The 14458-nt window shown below is 42.7% G+C and overlaps 1 long non-coding RNA gene across 1 annotated transcript in view; it reads left to right on the forward strand.

Moving 5' to 3' along the window:
* Positions 1 to 14458, forward strand: part of LOC144824744 (uncharacterized) — a 281446-nt gene that overhangs the window by 232610 nt on the left and 34378 nt on the right. The window lies entirely within an intron of this gene.

Raw genomic sequence — 14458 nt, forward strand, 5'->3', positions numbered from 1 at the left:
TTTATCACTGCAACATCGAAAATTACACAATTAATGACAACACTGTACATGGTGGAGTGCAAATTATACTTACTTTAGGGCACGAGCTACAGTTATTTGAGATAACTATAACTGTTGAATTTCAGTGGTTTTGTTCATATAAAGTGGTATCTTTTAGCTGACATTTTCATCTAACTATAATGTCCTGTCCGTTTGACCTTTGCTTTATTTATTCAGTAAACATATAAGGCTTTACATTTTTTTTAAATGTATATATATATATATATATATATATATATATATATATATATATATATATATATATATATATATATATATATATATTACCTACTGGCGGTCGCCAGTAGGTATATATAGTTAGGATTTTTTCTCTATGGGATTTTTGAAAATTCTATGTCTAATAACTTTGGCGTTTGTGGACGGAATTGGCTGAAATTTGCAGGAAAATGGCACATTTTGTTTCTGAGCAGCCCTTGAAAATTTGGGGGGGGTTCGTCAAGGGGGGGCCGAGAAAAAAGGGGGGTCCCAAAACGTGTTTTTAACATTGAGTTTTCCATAGGGCGGTTGGCCTCACTTTTAGCCCGAACGGCTGAATGGATTTGCACGAAACTTGGCAAAATTGTAGGGACTGGTAGCCCGATGTGCCTTTTGTAGGTCTCAATATATGTGCTCCAGTGGATTTTGAGAAATTAACGTTTAAAAAAAGATATATATCTGTAACAGCGGACCAGGCAGCGTCCCAGGACGCGTACTTTTCGCGCAACGGAGCTTTGTGAAGCGAAGCTGATTGGTTCTCTGGCGTCTGTCAACATTCCAAAAAGTCCGTAGCGGCCGCCATCTTGTCTCTCGGTAGGATCGAGAGACAAGAGGAGGCCAAAGCGAAGGGGCAAATGACCATAAGGGGGAATAGTAGATCCTCGCTGACCCCCTAGGTTTGATGTGGAGGTTTTAAAAGGGCCCCGCGGGGCAAAAAAAATAAATAATAATAATAATCGAACGGCTGAATGGATTTGCACGAAACTTGGCAAAATTGTAGGGACTGGTAGCCCGATGTGCCTTTGCTAGGTCTCAATATATGTGCTTCAGTGGATTTTGAGAAATTAACGTTCAAAAAAAGATATATATCTGTAACAGCGCACCGCTTCGCGTACTTTTCGCGTTACGGAGCTTTGCGAAGCGAAGCTGATTGGCTCTCCGGTGTCTGTAAACATTCCAAACAGTACGTAGCGGCCGCCATCTTGTCTCTCGGTAGGATCGAGAGACAAGAGGAGGCCAAAGCGAAGGGGCAAATGACCATAAGGGGGCATAGTAGATCCTCGCTGACCCCCTAGGTTTGATGTGGAGGTTTTAAAAGGGCCCCGCGGGGCAAAAAAAAAAAAATAATAATAATAATCGAACGGCTGAATGGATTTGCACGAAACTTGGTAAAATATTAGGGACTGGTAGCCCGATGTGCCTTTGCTAGGTCTCAATATATGTGCTTCAGTGCATTTTGAGAAATTAACGTTCAAAAACAAGATATATATCTGTAACAGCGCTCCGCTTCGCGGAGATAAAATTATATCTGTATTACCTAGCTGTTGCTAACACCAGTTAGCGACGGCTAGTAGGAGATAGCGACCATCTTGGGCCCCACTTTGCATGTGAGTGATATTTATCACTAATGACATGCAAAGTGGGCATGCCAAGATGTTAGCGACTGGAAACAGTCGCTAACATCGCTATCTCCTATTATCAACTTTTGGAAATATTCGAGATAAGCGCGAATATCTCCAAAAAGTAACAGCTGCCCTGAGCAGTTCTTAGCCATGTTATCCAATGGGAGGTGGATAACATGGCTAAGAGCATTAGCTCGGTAATGCATGAATATCGCTGAGTTTTCAGCGATATTAATGCATTGCGGTCGTTTTTTATCGTATTTGCGATAAACCTTGATAATAGCAAGGTTTATCTGCGATAATTTCTGACGGTAAAAAAATCTTTGCAATGCATCGTTAGGGATAAATATCGCTTAACTTTGGTAATATGCCCCAACGTCTGTTAACGTTCGATTCGAAGGAAATCAGGAAGTGTTGAAAAACATTGTCTGCGCCATCTTGTCTTTTTTCAAATGCCACACTTTTGTCGTGCACGGCAGCCATTTTAGATGCCTTGACCAGACCCACTCTGTGCACGCTGTCGATCCTTAGCATGGCTCCCCACCCTCGCAAGCATCTCACCCAGGCAGTGGTCACCCCCGCTCTCTGTCTTATGCATGGGTAATAAACCTCCCCCCATCTGCGCTGCTCTTCCCTGAGAATCACACCCTGTGCCCGCCCGACACCTCCCTTTCGCCCTATTCACTACCGCACCCTCTGACACTTCTTTTCCTCTGTGTCCGATTGTCCAGGCCGGTCCTAGGCTATCAGCTGGCCATGCAGATGTAGTTTATGGCCACAGCTGTAAAGAATCACCCCTCTTCAAAGGAGTTATAGTAGATCAAGGCCCACACTCGATGAGATCCGTCACAGCAGAAGCGTTGCTATTATCTGAAAACCATCCTGTATTGTGATTGGGGAGGGGACCGAGCGTGAAGCGGAAGATTCCAGGGATGACTCTTTGTACATGAAAGTTTTTACAATTATGTGTCACATTAAAAATATATAGCACTCCGACAAAGTAGTAAGATTATAAAACTTTAATAATTTATAAATATATACAAGAAAACAAAAATAGTAATAACATATAAACATTTTTAGGGAAAAACAACGAAGTAGCGGTCGGCTGTGCGAATAGTCCCAACGCAGCACAACGTCCAGATTTCCGGCGTGGGGCGTCGCGGGGGGTGGGTCATCAGTAGCAAACTGTTGTGCGAATAGTTCCAAGGCAGCAGAACGCGCCGAAATCTAGATGACACGAAAGTGATGTCTAGTAAGTTGCCACCCAGCAAATAACGGCGTGGGGCGTCGCGGGGGGTGGGTCATCAGTAGCAAACTGTTGTGCGAATAGTTCCAAGGCAGCAGAACGATGGCACCAAGGTGATGTCCAGTAAGTTGCCGCACTGGTTTTGGTATCCTACAATGCTGCTCCGAATAACGGCGTGGGGCGCCCCGGGGGAGGCGGCGTGAACGGGCCTCTCCAGGTGGAGTGTCATCTGTTGTAGTGGGGCGCCCCTTTACCGTTTCAGTTGCCATTCCGTCCGTTTTTGGTCCACTGTGTCAAAAGCCGCAATTCAGCTGAGTTGCGCCCACTCTTGCGGTGCAGCGATAGGCGGCTGTCACAGGACTCTCAAAATGGCGGCAGGCTCTTTCCTTTTTGGGCCTGGTCCACTGAAATGGCCCTGGGACACCTTGGAAATCGAACGCTTGTCTGCTAGGTCTTGGACCCCATTCTCGAAAGCGTCCCCTCCGCCTTGAGAATTCATCAAAAGTTTTGGGGGCCCCGACTCCTGCAGGCTTCTGGTGGGGAGCGGCTGCCATGATTGCTCGCGGAATGACCACGACGGAGCTACGAGATGGTGGTGCTCTCATGCTGACGCCAGTTTAGTCTGAAACATCCAGAAACAAGGTGGGGCTTTCATCGTTTGGGAAAAAAAAAAAGTTTTCATCCAATGAAAAGTGTTGTTTTTAGGTCATATGATCAAGCCTTCCATCATTAGGAAACCAAAAGTAAAATGAACCAATGAAAAGTTTTATAAACAAGTCACATGACCTGTTATGCGGCATAGGGTATAAAATGCGTAGAAAATACGTTGGCACGTGAGGCGGCATCAGTAGCGGACCGATGTGCGAATAGGCCGAAGGCAATACAACGCTCCAAGATCCGGATGGCACCGAGGTGGTGTCCAGCAAGTTGCAGCACTGGTGTGGCCATCCTACAATGCTGAAAGTCGGCGTGGGGCACCCCGTTGGCCTGTGAGTTTGCGTCAGTAGCGGACCGATGTGCGAATAGGCCGAAGGCAGCACAACGCGCCAAGATCCGGATGGCACCGAGGTGGTGTCTAGTAAGTTGCCGCACTGGTGTGGCCATCCAACAATGCTGAAAGTCGGCGTGGGGCGCCCTGTTGGCCTGTGAGATGGCGTCAGTAGCGGACCGATGTGCGAATAGGCCGAAGGCAGCACAACGCGCCAAGATCCGGATGGCACCGAGGTGGTGTCTAGTAAGTTGTCGCACTTCTGTGGCCATCCTACAATGTTGAAAGTCGGCGTGGGGCGCCCCGTTGGCCTGTGAGATGGCGTCAGTAGCGGACCGATGTGCGAATGGGGCCAAAGGCAGCGCAACAATATTTTCTGACTGACACCACAAGGCGCTGAGATGCCAAGATCCGGATGGCACCGAGGTGATGTCTAAGTTGCGGACTGATGTGCGAATGGGGCCAAAGGCAGCGTAACAATATTTTTTGTATGGAAGATACCACTAGGCGTTGAGATGCCAAGATTCGGATGGCACCGAGGTGATGTCTAGCAAGTTGCTGTACTGGTGTGGTCATCCTACAATGCTGAAACTCGGCGTGGGTCGCCCCATTAGCCTGTGAGATGGCGTCAGTAGCGGACCGATGTGCGAATAGGCCGAAGGCAGCACAACGCGCCAAGATCCGGATGTCACCGTGGTGGTTTCATAGTTGAGAGGCACTTCATCTGCAGTGGGGCGCCGAGATCCGGATGGCACCGAGGTGATGTCTAGCAAGTTGCTGTACTGGTGTGGTCATTCTACAATGCTGAAAGTCGGCGTGGGGCGCCCCATTAGCCTGTGAGATGGCGTCAGTAGCGGACTGATGTGCGAATGGGGCCAAAGGCAGCGCAACAATATTTTCTGAAGAGAAGACACCAAAAGGTGCTGACATTCCAAGATCCGGATGGCACCGAGGTGGTGTCTAGCAAGCTATGCAGTTGAGTTGTGTGCGCACTTGCGGCGAATAGGTCGAAGGCAGCATAACAATGTTTTTTGAATAGAAGACACCACAAGGCGTTGAGATTCGGTTACCACCGAGGTGATGTCTAGCAAGTTGCCGCACTGGTGTGGCCATCCTACAATACTGCTCCGAATAACGGCGTGGGGTGCCCGAAGGGGGGGGGAGCCGGCGTGAATGGGCCTTCCTAGGTGGAGGCTCGTCTGCTGTAGTGGGGCGCCCCTTTACCGTTTCAGTTGCCATTCAGCTGAGTTTCGGCTGCTCTTGATGCTACAGCGACAGGCGGCTGCAAGAGGACTCTCAAAATGGCGGCCTGTTCTTTGGATTTGGGCCTGGTCCACTAAAATGGCCCTGGGACACCTTAAAACTCGGACGCTCGATTTTTTTTTCCTTTCCTGTACATGCAAAAAAAGGTAAATGCCCGGTACGTTACACGCATCATCTGCCACGATGAACTCTCCAGAGGAACCGAAAAAAAATATAGTTGTGGTAACTATACCATGCATCGTCATATGGAGAGGTGGCACCAATTAATTATAGTGCTGCATAAAAGAGAGATTTGGAGGAGAACCCCTGACCTGCTAGTACATTCATCAAAGAAGTGGCACTGAGAGCTTCAGAGGCAAGGGAAACGGTCCCAAATATTTAGAAGAACTTTGGAAAGATTAAAATGACATGTTTAGATTGTGGCAAATTAATTTCATGTGGACAGATGAGTGTTACTCTAATAAATACAGCATATGAACATCATCATAGTCGATGGTTGGTAGAGACATTTTGACTATATCCTGGACCTGCCCGTCCTCGCCCAAAATGGCGCCGGAATAAATGGGACTCGTAACTCCTTGTTGTGTACTGGTTGCAGAACCTTGAAATCACGAGATACGTATGCAGTTTTGAAGCACATGGCGGGCGGGGACGAGAATTGATTGACTATTTCGACATCCCTATTGATATTAAGTTCTGATGTGTTATTGATTACTGTACTGTTGAAAGTTCGAATTAACGTCACCCATGGTACTTGCCCGCAAATGTATATCTAGATAATTTTATTGTAACTGGCCCTGTCGTATTTTAATTATAAAATGTACGTCCACCGATTCCGTAACTGTTAGACACCTTAGTTCTTGCAACCTAATGGCCCGCCCGTTACGTTCCTCTACAGTGTAAATGTCTATTCATCATATACGATTACAGTTTGCTCTGTGGCAGGCCCACGTGGTTATAGGCTCGTATTTGTATAATGACATTTTCACAATAAAGGTTTTTAAAAGAAAACATGGTAGTAGTATATACATTGGTAAAGTTTTTAATAATAGTGACTGTTTTAGAATCATTAAAAGGCAAGTGAAATAAAGCAGACCAATTACATGAAGGGTAAAAGGTATAATACGAAGGAACGCAGTAAAGATAAATGGTCAAGGGCTGTTGTGTTTTCTATTCCTGCAACATAAAGTGATCGATAAGAATCTCATATTCAGGCGTATCGGCGACTAAGACAGCAGGTCGACCCTCTTTTGCTCAACGGCTCCGTCATGGGACGAAGAAACGCTCTTTTTCTCGAAAAAAGAATATATTTTACTTGCAGGACAGTTGTAAAATTTCCGGGAAAGTACATTAGCCTGGAACATTATAACATATATTTAAGAAAAAATAATGTTCGGAACTAATGAAAAGCGTAATTTTTAGGTCATATGACCAAGCCTTTCATCATTACAATAAGAAAAGTAAAATGAACCAATGAAAAGTTTTATTAACAAGTCACATGACTTGTTATGCTTACGTTACGCGCTGCGCGCCCCGGATGACTTCCGGATGCGCTAACGCGGCGCGTCATATGACGCATTACGCGACAACGCAGGTACAGAATATAGTCAAAATGTCTCCACCAACCAGCGGTCGGAACACAACCCCTTTCAGCAGGCTAAATAGTTCTGTTAAATGGCAACAGAAGGGACAGGCAACAAGAACCATCAGTCAAAGAGGGGAGGGCTAGTTCTTCTCTACCGGGTTACATTGGGGCGCTACCGGAACTGATCGAATTGGTAGTCTACAGTGTTTCTGGATGTTTCAGACTGAAGCTGGGGTTAGCATGAGAGCAGCACCATTTCGTAGCTCCGTCGTGGTCATTCCGCAACCAATCATGGCAGCCGTTCTTTATCGTTATTTTGGGCGGGGTGGGTGGCGGAGCCGAGCTGTTTTGCAGCCATCATTGTGTGGAGTTCAGTTCATCTCACTAGTTTTGTATTTGTCATGAGGGGTTGTTCCTAATGTTTCTATTTTAGCGAGGTCAAAAAGAGATCCCATTAGTGGCCTACTGATTTTGCTCGATTCCATTTCTTTTTTTTTACACGATTTTTCGTTATCTGCAAAGACTAAACAGAGTATTGCGACTCTGTGTTTGTTTGTAAATAGAGAATGAACCAAAGAGAACTAATTCTAAAACAGTAAATACTTGGATAACAATCAATCAAATGGAGAGAGAAGCAGGCACGACGGATTACAACGGGGGCAAACGCCTGCGTTAACTACCTTTCACTATCTGCAAAGAGAGAGTACTCCTAATAGAAATGAGGGGGGGGGGCACCATTCAAAGCAGATCAGTGTGCATAAACACGAAAATGTTTTCACTTACCACGTACTTGACATTCGACAGCTTATGATATTTGCTATTAAAAAACCATTGAAATTCACTGAAAAAACCATAGGTTATAGACCATATATAGTTAGGAATTAGCATTTACAAAACCTTGAAAATTCACTGAAAAAACCATAGGTTATAGACCATATATAGTTAGGAATTAGCATTTAAAAAACCTTATTTTACTCACACAAAACCATTGAAATTCCATATATAGTTAGTTGCACTAACTATATATCGCGCACCCGCAATCCACTGCTGATCATGTCACATATTACATCATTCATGACATGGTCAGTGACATCACTGATGACATCACTGATGACATCTCAAATGACATCACTGATGACATCACTGATGACATCTCATTTGACATCATTCTTGTGCTAATACGATAAACCTCTTCAGACTCTAATATAACCTTAGATACACTCAGTGTATACAGACACTCACACACTGCCACTCATGCATGGAGTTACTCACACACCCAGTCAGTCATGCAAAGAAACAATCTCACCTCCATTTCTTCAACTATACAGTTAAACACACCTTACTTATTGAAACATATACTAACACATATTTACTCTCTTATACAATCCCTGATACAAGTTCACAATGATCGATACAACCACTCACTCATTCAGTGGCTCTCATGCACAGTTATTTATATATGCCAACTCTCACATGTACTGTGTTTTACATATGTATTTACTATGACATGTAGCATTGAGATATCCATTCACTCATCAATACACTCATGCACACAGTCAACTGCCCATGTAGCTGTTTCCACATGCAGTCTTGAACTCATACACCTAGTGAATAAACTGCTCACACATCTATGCATAGAGTCACACACCTTCCAGCCACCCCCACACAAACTCAATCTCCCATAGAAATACTTGGGCAACCAATTAATAACACATATAGCCTCTCGTATAGCTAATGATCAACACATGCAGCAGTTTACATCACAACAGACATAATGATGCACAAATTAAGACAGTTTAGTCACTAACCCATGCATTCAGTGAGACACATTTAATCACTCACTCATACAGTCAGTCATGCACCTACTAAATCCTTCATCCAGACACTTATACATCCACTCATTCTTCAATATGTAAGACATATTTTAACTTTACAGAAACATACAGTCACTGGATGTTGTCATCAGTGATGTCATCAGTGATGTCATTTGAGATGTCATCAGTGATGTCATCAGTGATGTCACTGACCATGTCATGAATGATGTAATATGTGACATGATCAGCAGTGGATTGCGGGTGCGCGATATATAGTTAGTGCAACTAACTATATATGGAATTTCAATGGTTTTGTGTGAGTAAAATAAGGTTTTTTAAATGCTAATTCCTAACTATATATGGTCTATAACCTATGGTTTTTTCAGTGAATTTTCAAGGTTTTGTAAATGCTAATTCCTAACTATATATGGTCTATAACCTATGGTTTTTTCAGTGAATATATATATATATATATATATATATATATATATATATATATATATATATATATATATATATATATATATATATATATATATATATATATATATATATATATATATATATTAGAAGCAAGAAGAAGCCAAACTGCCGTCCCGGGTCCCCAGGAAGAACAGAAGACACCACGATTCCAAAATCAGGCAAAGGATTATTTATTAAGCAGCGCTTAACAAAAGCGAAAACTGACGCGTTTCGGGCGGATGCCCTTGATCACAGTCAATTGTAAACCCCTCACACCTGAACTTTTAAATTGCTCGTGCATACCATGTGACACCTATAGATACTGAAAACATACTATGATTACGTATTTGATGGCATGAGTTCGGGGAGAGGGGAAGCAAGACACATATAAATTACGTGACTATAACAAATAAATATCTGAATAAATTCATATCAATTTTCTGACAAAGTTCTGTCTGCATAAATGCTTAGTGACATAAATTTCCAAATGTTGAAAAGGGCAAATTTGTGTTAATCATAGTCTGTACAAATACTTGATGAATAAGTTGATTGTAAAATTACAGCCTATGTTATATTTACATACTGAAGTCTAAGCATACTCTAAATAATACATAAATATAAAGTACAGTTCATATATATATACACATAAAAGAATATCTGTAATTCATGTATATACATTATATCACTATCCATTATTGTTATGGACATACGTTATAGAAATTATGTACCATGTATATGTATGCTGGAGATACTATATTCAGTGAATAACAACTTAATAAATACTGTACATATATACAAAAACGAAGCATTTTTACCCTATTTGCATATTAGTGGGGACATCTATATATCTCGATGGCAACCCCACCTCGGTGCACTTAGTGAGGGGACATCTAAAATGCGATGGCAACCCCTTGTTTCCCGAACACATTTCCTACGTCTAATAGTAGATCTTCCAAAAATTTATATGGATAGTGTGCCCAACATCTAATGAGTGTAATATGTGAATGAAACATTGACGAATAAATTCGTTAAGCAATGTTTCATTTAAATGTTTTATTTATATATATGACCTGACTCATCTAAAAGAATGATGGTAGGTTTAATTCTAAGTTCAAAATGTGAAATATATACATGGGGCAAAATGAGGGGAAAAAAAAGGATTGATAACGAACAGAAAAGGGGATGTGAAATAAATGTATTAAATTAACTAAGTAAATCAGTATGTTAACATGAGATGGAAGGCGGACTGAAATTTAAACCAAATAATATATATTATTATAAGTCAACACAGATGTCAGATCAAGGCAACTATATACAAGATACAGTGACTTATAAAAAGTGATATAGGTCCTCCGTGGTGTTCAAACCATTTGGGACCTTAGTGTCGAGCTCTAGTATCATTCTCGATTCCAGTTGGCGAAGTAACTTGTCTCTGTCTCCTCCTCTGCGGGGACGGGGTACAGAGGTTAGAACATAGTAGCTGAGACAGTCCAGATTATTACTATGCACATTTTTAAAGTGTCTCGCCACTGGATAGGCATTGTCATTATTTACAATTGCTCGGAGATGCTGCAAAATCCTGACGTGCACAGCGAGTACTCCCAACGTACCTCAGGCCGCGCGTACACGCCAGGACGTATACCGCATATTCCGTTCTGCAATTGAAATTGCCTTTGATCTGGATAGGAGTAGGACTGAAAGGTGTCATATAGGTGCTGGTGTTTGCACCAAACTTGCAGGCCCGGCAACTAGAGCATTTAAAGAAACCCTGACGCTGTGGGAACCAGGGTTTCTGTTTGAGGATTTCAGGAAATGCATTGGTAACATGGTTGCGAAGAGTGGGCCCTCTCCTGAAAGTGATTCTAGGATTCTCAGGGAGCTCAGGGGAGATGACATTGTCTGTTTGTAGGATTGGCCAGCTCCTAGTAAGGATTGATCTGATTTTCCTACTCTGGCAACTGTACGGTGTAATGAATCTCATTTCTGATTTCTCAGGAGCCATTTCAGTTGATGGGCTCCTGATATTTTGCTGGAGAAGGCAGTCTCTAGGCTTTTTATTAACTTTCTGAACTGCCCTTTTCAGAGTATCAACATGATACCCTCTCCTTCTGAACCTACTCAACGCTTCAGTAGTGCATCTCTCTGATTCATCCTCGCTGCTGCAGATTCTTTTAAGGCGGAGCAGTTCTCCATAGGGGATGTTTTCAATTGTGTGATGCGGGTGTGCACTGCTGGCGTGCAAGGTTGAATTACCCGCCGTGGCTTTTCTATGAAGAGTGGTCGCAATTTTGCCTGATTTATGATAAACCCTCACGTCTAAAAAATCAACTGATTGATCACTGATATGATGGGTAAATTTTAAGTTGTAATCATTATCATTAAGTTGATCAATGAAGGCAAGCGCACTCACTGCATCCCCTCTCCAAATTAAAAACACATCATCTATAAATCTTACCCACATCTGAACATTTTCTACAAAGGTATTGTGGTGTATTCCCATGAGGACCTGCCTTTCCCAAAAACCCACGTGGAGACACGCGTAGCTCGGGGAAAAGCAGGCCCCCATTGCCACCCCTCTCTGCTGTAGATAAATATCCTTGCCAAACATAAAGAAATTATGATTGAGACTCCATGCTGTTAGTGCAATGAGCATTTTGCTATGGTTGTAGCATTCTATCGGCCTTGTACCAAGAAAAAATTCCAGGGCCTTTAAACCTTTCTGATGTTCTATGCTCGTATACAGAGCCTCAATGTCTAGCGTGATTAGCAAAGAGTCATCTGTCCAGGTGGTATTATGGATTTTGTTCAGGAAATGTCCCGTATCTTTGATATATGTGGGTAATTTAACCACCAACGGTTGCAAGAAGTGGTCTATATATTGAGCAAGGTGTTCACCCATACTGTCTATAGCGGAAATAATTGGCCGCCCAGGTACAGGTGTTACTTCCTTGTGGACTTTAGGTATTAGATAGAAACGTGCCATAATGGGCGACTCAATATGCAAGAATTTGAACTCTTGAATAGAGATTAAACCTTCCCTTTTGTACTGGAGAAGGAGTTTTCTCAATGTTTCCCTTGCCAGGTCGTACTGCTTGACATCTGTTTTAGTGTAGCATGCAGGATTAGTGGCTTCAACGATATATTGTTCTTGTGGCCATATAACAATATTGCCACCTTTATCGGAGCCGCAGACTATATTGTGATGGTCATTTTTTAATTTAGATACCAAGTCCCAGTATTGTTTTTCCTTGTCTTGTTTTATTCTACCACGGTGCTTGACCTGGTGGTGCAACTTTTTAAGATCTGAAACTACCACATCATGGAATGAGTCGATTGCATCCTTAGGCATGATGGGCATGAATGTAGATGATGGTTTAAACGGACTTGATCCTGCTCCTATCTGTTGGATTTCTGCAGTCCTTAGTTCTTCCTGTGTCGACAAATTGCCAGTCGTGTCATTTGTTCCTTGATCCAGCTGACAGAGAGTGAGTAGACCTCTCACATCACTGGCTAGGAGATTAGAAATAGAAGACATTGCTGAGTCTGTTTCCATTGTGCTTGGATTTTGCTTGATTTTGAAGAATTTAGATAGCTTCAATTTTCGGATATAGCGGAATATATCTATTCTTGTAGTCGAATAGTTAAAGTCCGTGAGAGGACAATAAGTAAGACCAAGACTAAGTAATTGCTGTTCCGCTAGTGTCAAGGTTTGGGATGAAAGATTAATTATTGTTTTTTCGCTTGATTTTTGTTCTTGTGCCAGAATTTTTTCTTTTTGTTGTTGTTTCTTGTGTCGTTTTTTTCTGCGTCGCTCTTTCCTGCGGCGGTTAATTCTGGCCCTTTTTTCTGCTGTTTTTGTGATTGCTTACTTGGGCGCAAAGTTTGCAGTCGGGCGTTGACTAAAAAATCAATTTTTTGCCCAAATCAAGTACCATTGCTGGTTCATCCCCCTCTTCTCCTGTTGTCGAATTGTCACTGAAATTACTACTCACATTAGAATTAGAGTCACTGGTGCTAGATGATTGCTCTCTTGGCTGTTCTCTTGTATTGACTTGACCAGAGGATGATCCCCCATTCGTTGGTGGTAATGCCTTACTCTGGTTGATTTTCAAACGCTTCGCATCCTCAAACTTACGTGCGAAAATGTAGATTTTGCCATGCTCGTAATCATCTTTGTCACGTGCAAATTTCCATGCTTTGCGAACTTTGATTTTCTCTTCAAGTACATTGACTCTCCCTTGGATCTCCTTTCTCAATGATGTAATGAGATCATTCGGTTCAAATTTGAGTAGTTCCTCATTAATCATTGCAAGCTCTTTTAACAAAATGTCGCGGTCTATCTCAGCATATTCTATTAGAATGAGTATCAAATTGCGCGAGGCCACCAAATTGCTCTTCCCCCATTTTTTCAACATATCTGGGTGGGGTTTATCATAGTTAGGTGCCAGTAATATGCGTAACCCACGTGGAACATGCTCCTCTGCTATATACATTTTCAATGATTTGTGTTCCCACCATTTGGTGACCTCATTTTTCATAACTTTCTCCAAACGTTTCATGAGCGCCTTGATCTGTGTTTCATCTGATGGGGGGTGTGATTGCATTACCCCCGATGTGCCTGCTATGTTGGTAGCTCCCCTCTGAGGGATTTTCGGCAAATTGGTGAAAAGTATTAACGAGGCCGCCTCCCGCCCCTTTACTGCGTCTTCCGACATCTCGAGTTCAGCTTTTGTTTAGGAAAGCGCGTATGCTTAGTCTCTGAATGCAGGGAGGACAATATGAATTCACCGCCCCTGCCGCAAATGCCTATTTTCCTCCTCACCGCCCAGAATGTTCACTCACCGCCTATGGGAGAGCCCCCACGCCACGCCGGTAGCAGCTTACTCGCTCGAAGTGTTCAGAACGGTACACTTGACGTTCTTCCTTCAGCGCATTTGTTGCACCGCATATGCACATGTGCCAAATATGGCCTAACGTCCATTTCTGCTGTTGCTGGCGATGGAGGTGGAGCTGTAGATGTGCTGGCCACAGCTGTTGGAATCTGCAGGGCCAGAGCTCTTGTGGCTGCTTGGGCATATTGCACAGGGTGCACATTTTTTACATGTCTTACCATGGTATGGATAGAAAAAGAGTATTTTTTAAGAGGGTTTCCCCTTGAAAAAACAGTACCACAAAGGGTACATGTTACTTTAGGGGCATTTACCTTTTTTTGATGCTCAGGAAAAGTAAAAAACTTCCAAATAAAAGAAGATTTCCCTTTCTTAGCTAGCTGGCGATAATCCAAGTGGGAGTCAGATGAAGAAGATGATGTTTCTTGTCTTTCTGCCATCCTGTTCTTTTTTCTGCTTCCAGCTCCAAAAAGGAGGTCAGGGTGTCTCTACTTTGCCTCCTTTTTACGTTTTGAAACTTTTATGAAAATCGGGCAGACCGCCATTTTAAAGT

Source organism: Lissotriton helveticus, chromosome 3_1, assembly GCF_964261635.1.
Source record: "Lissotriton helveticus chromosome 3_1, aLisHel1.1, whole genome shotgun sequence".
In the NCBI taxonomy this organism is placed as follows: domain Eukaryota; kingdom Metazoa; phylum Chordata; class Amphibia; order Caudata; family Salamandridae; genus Lissotriton; species Lissotriton helveticus.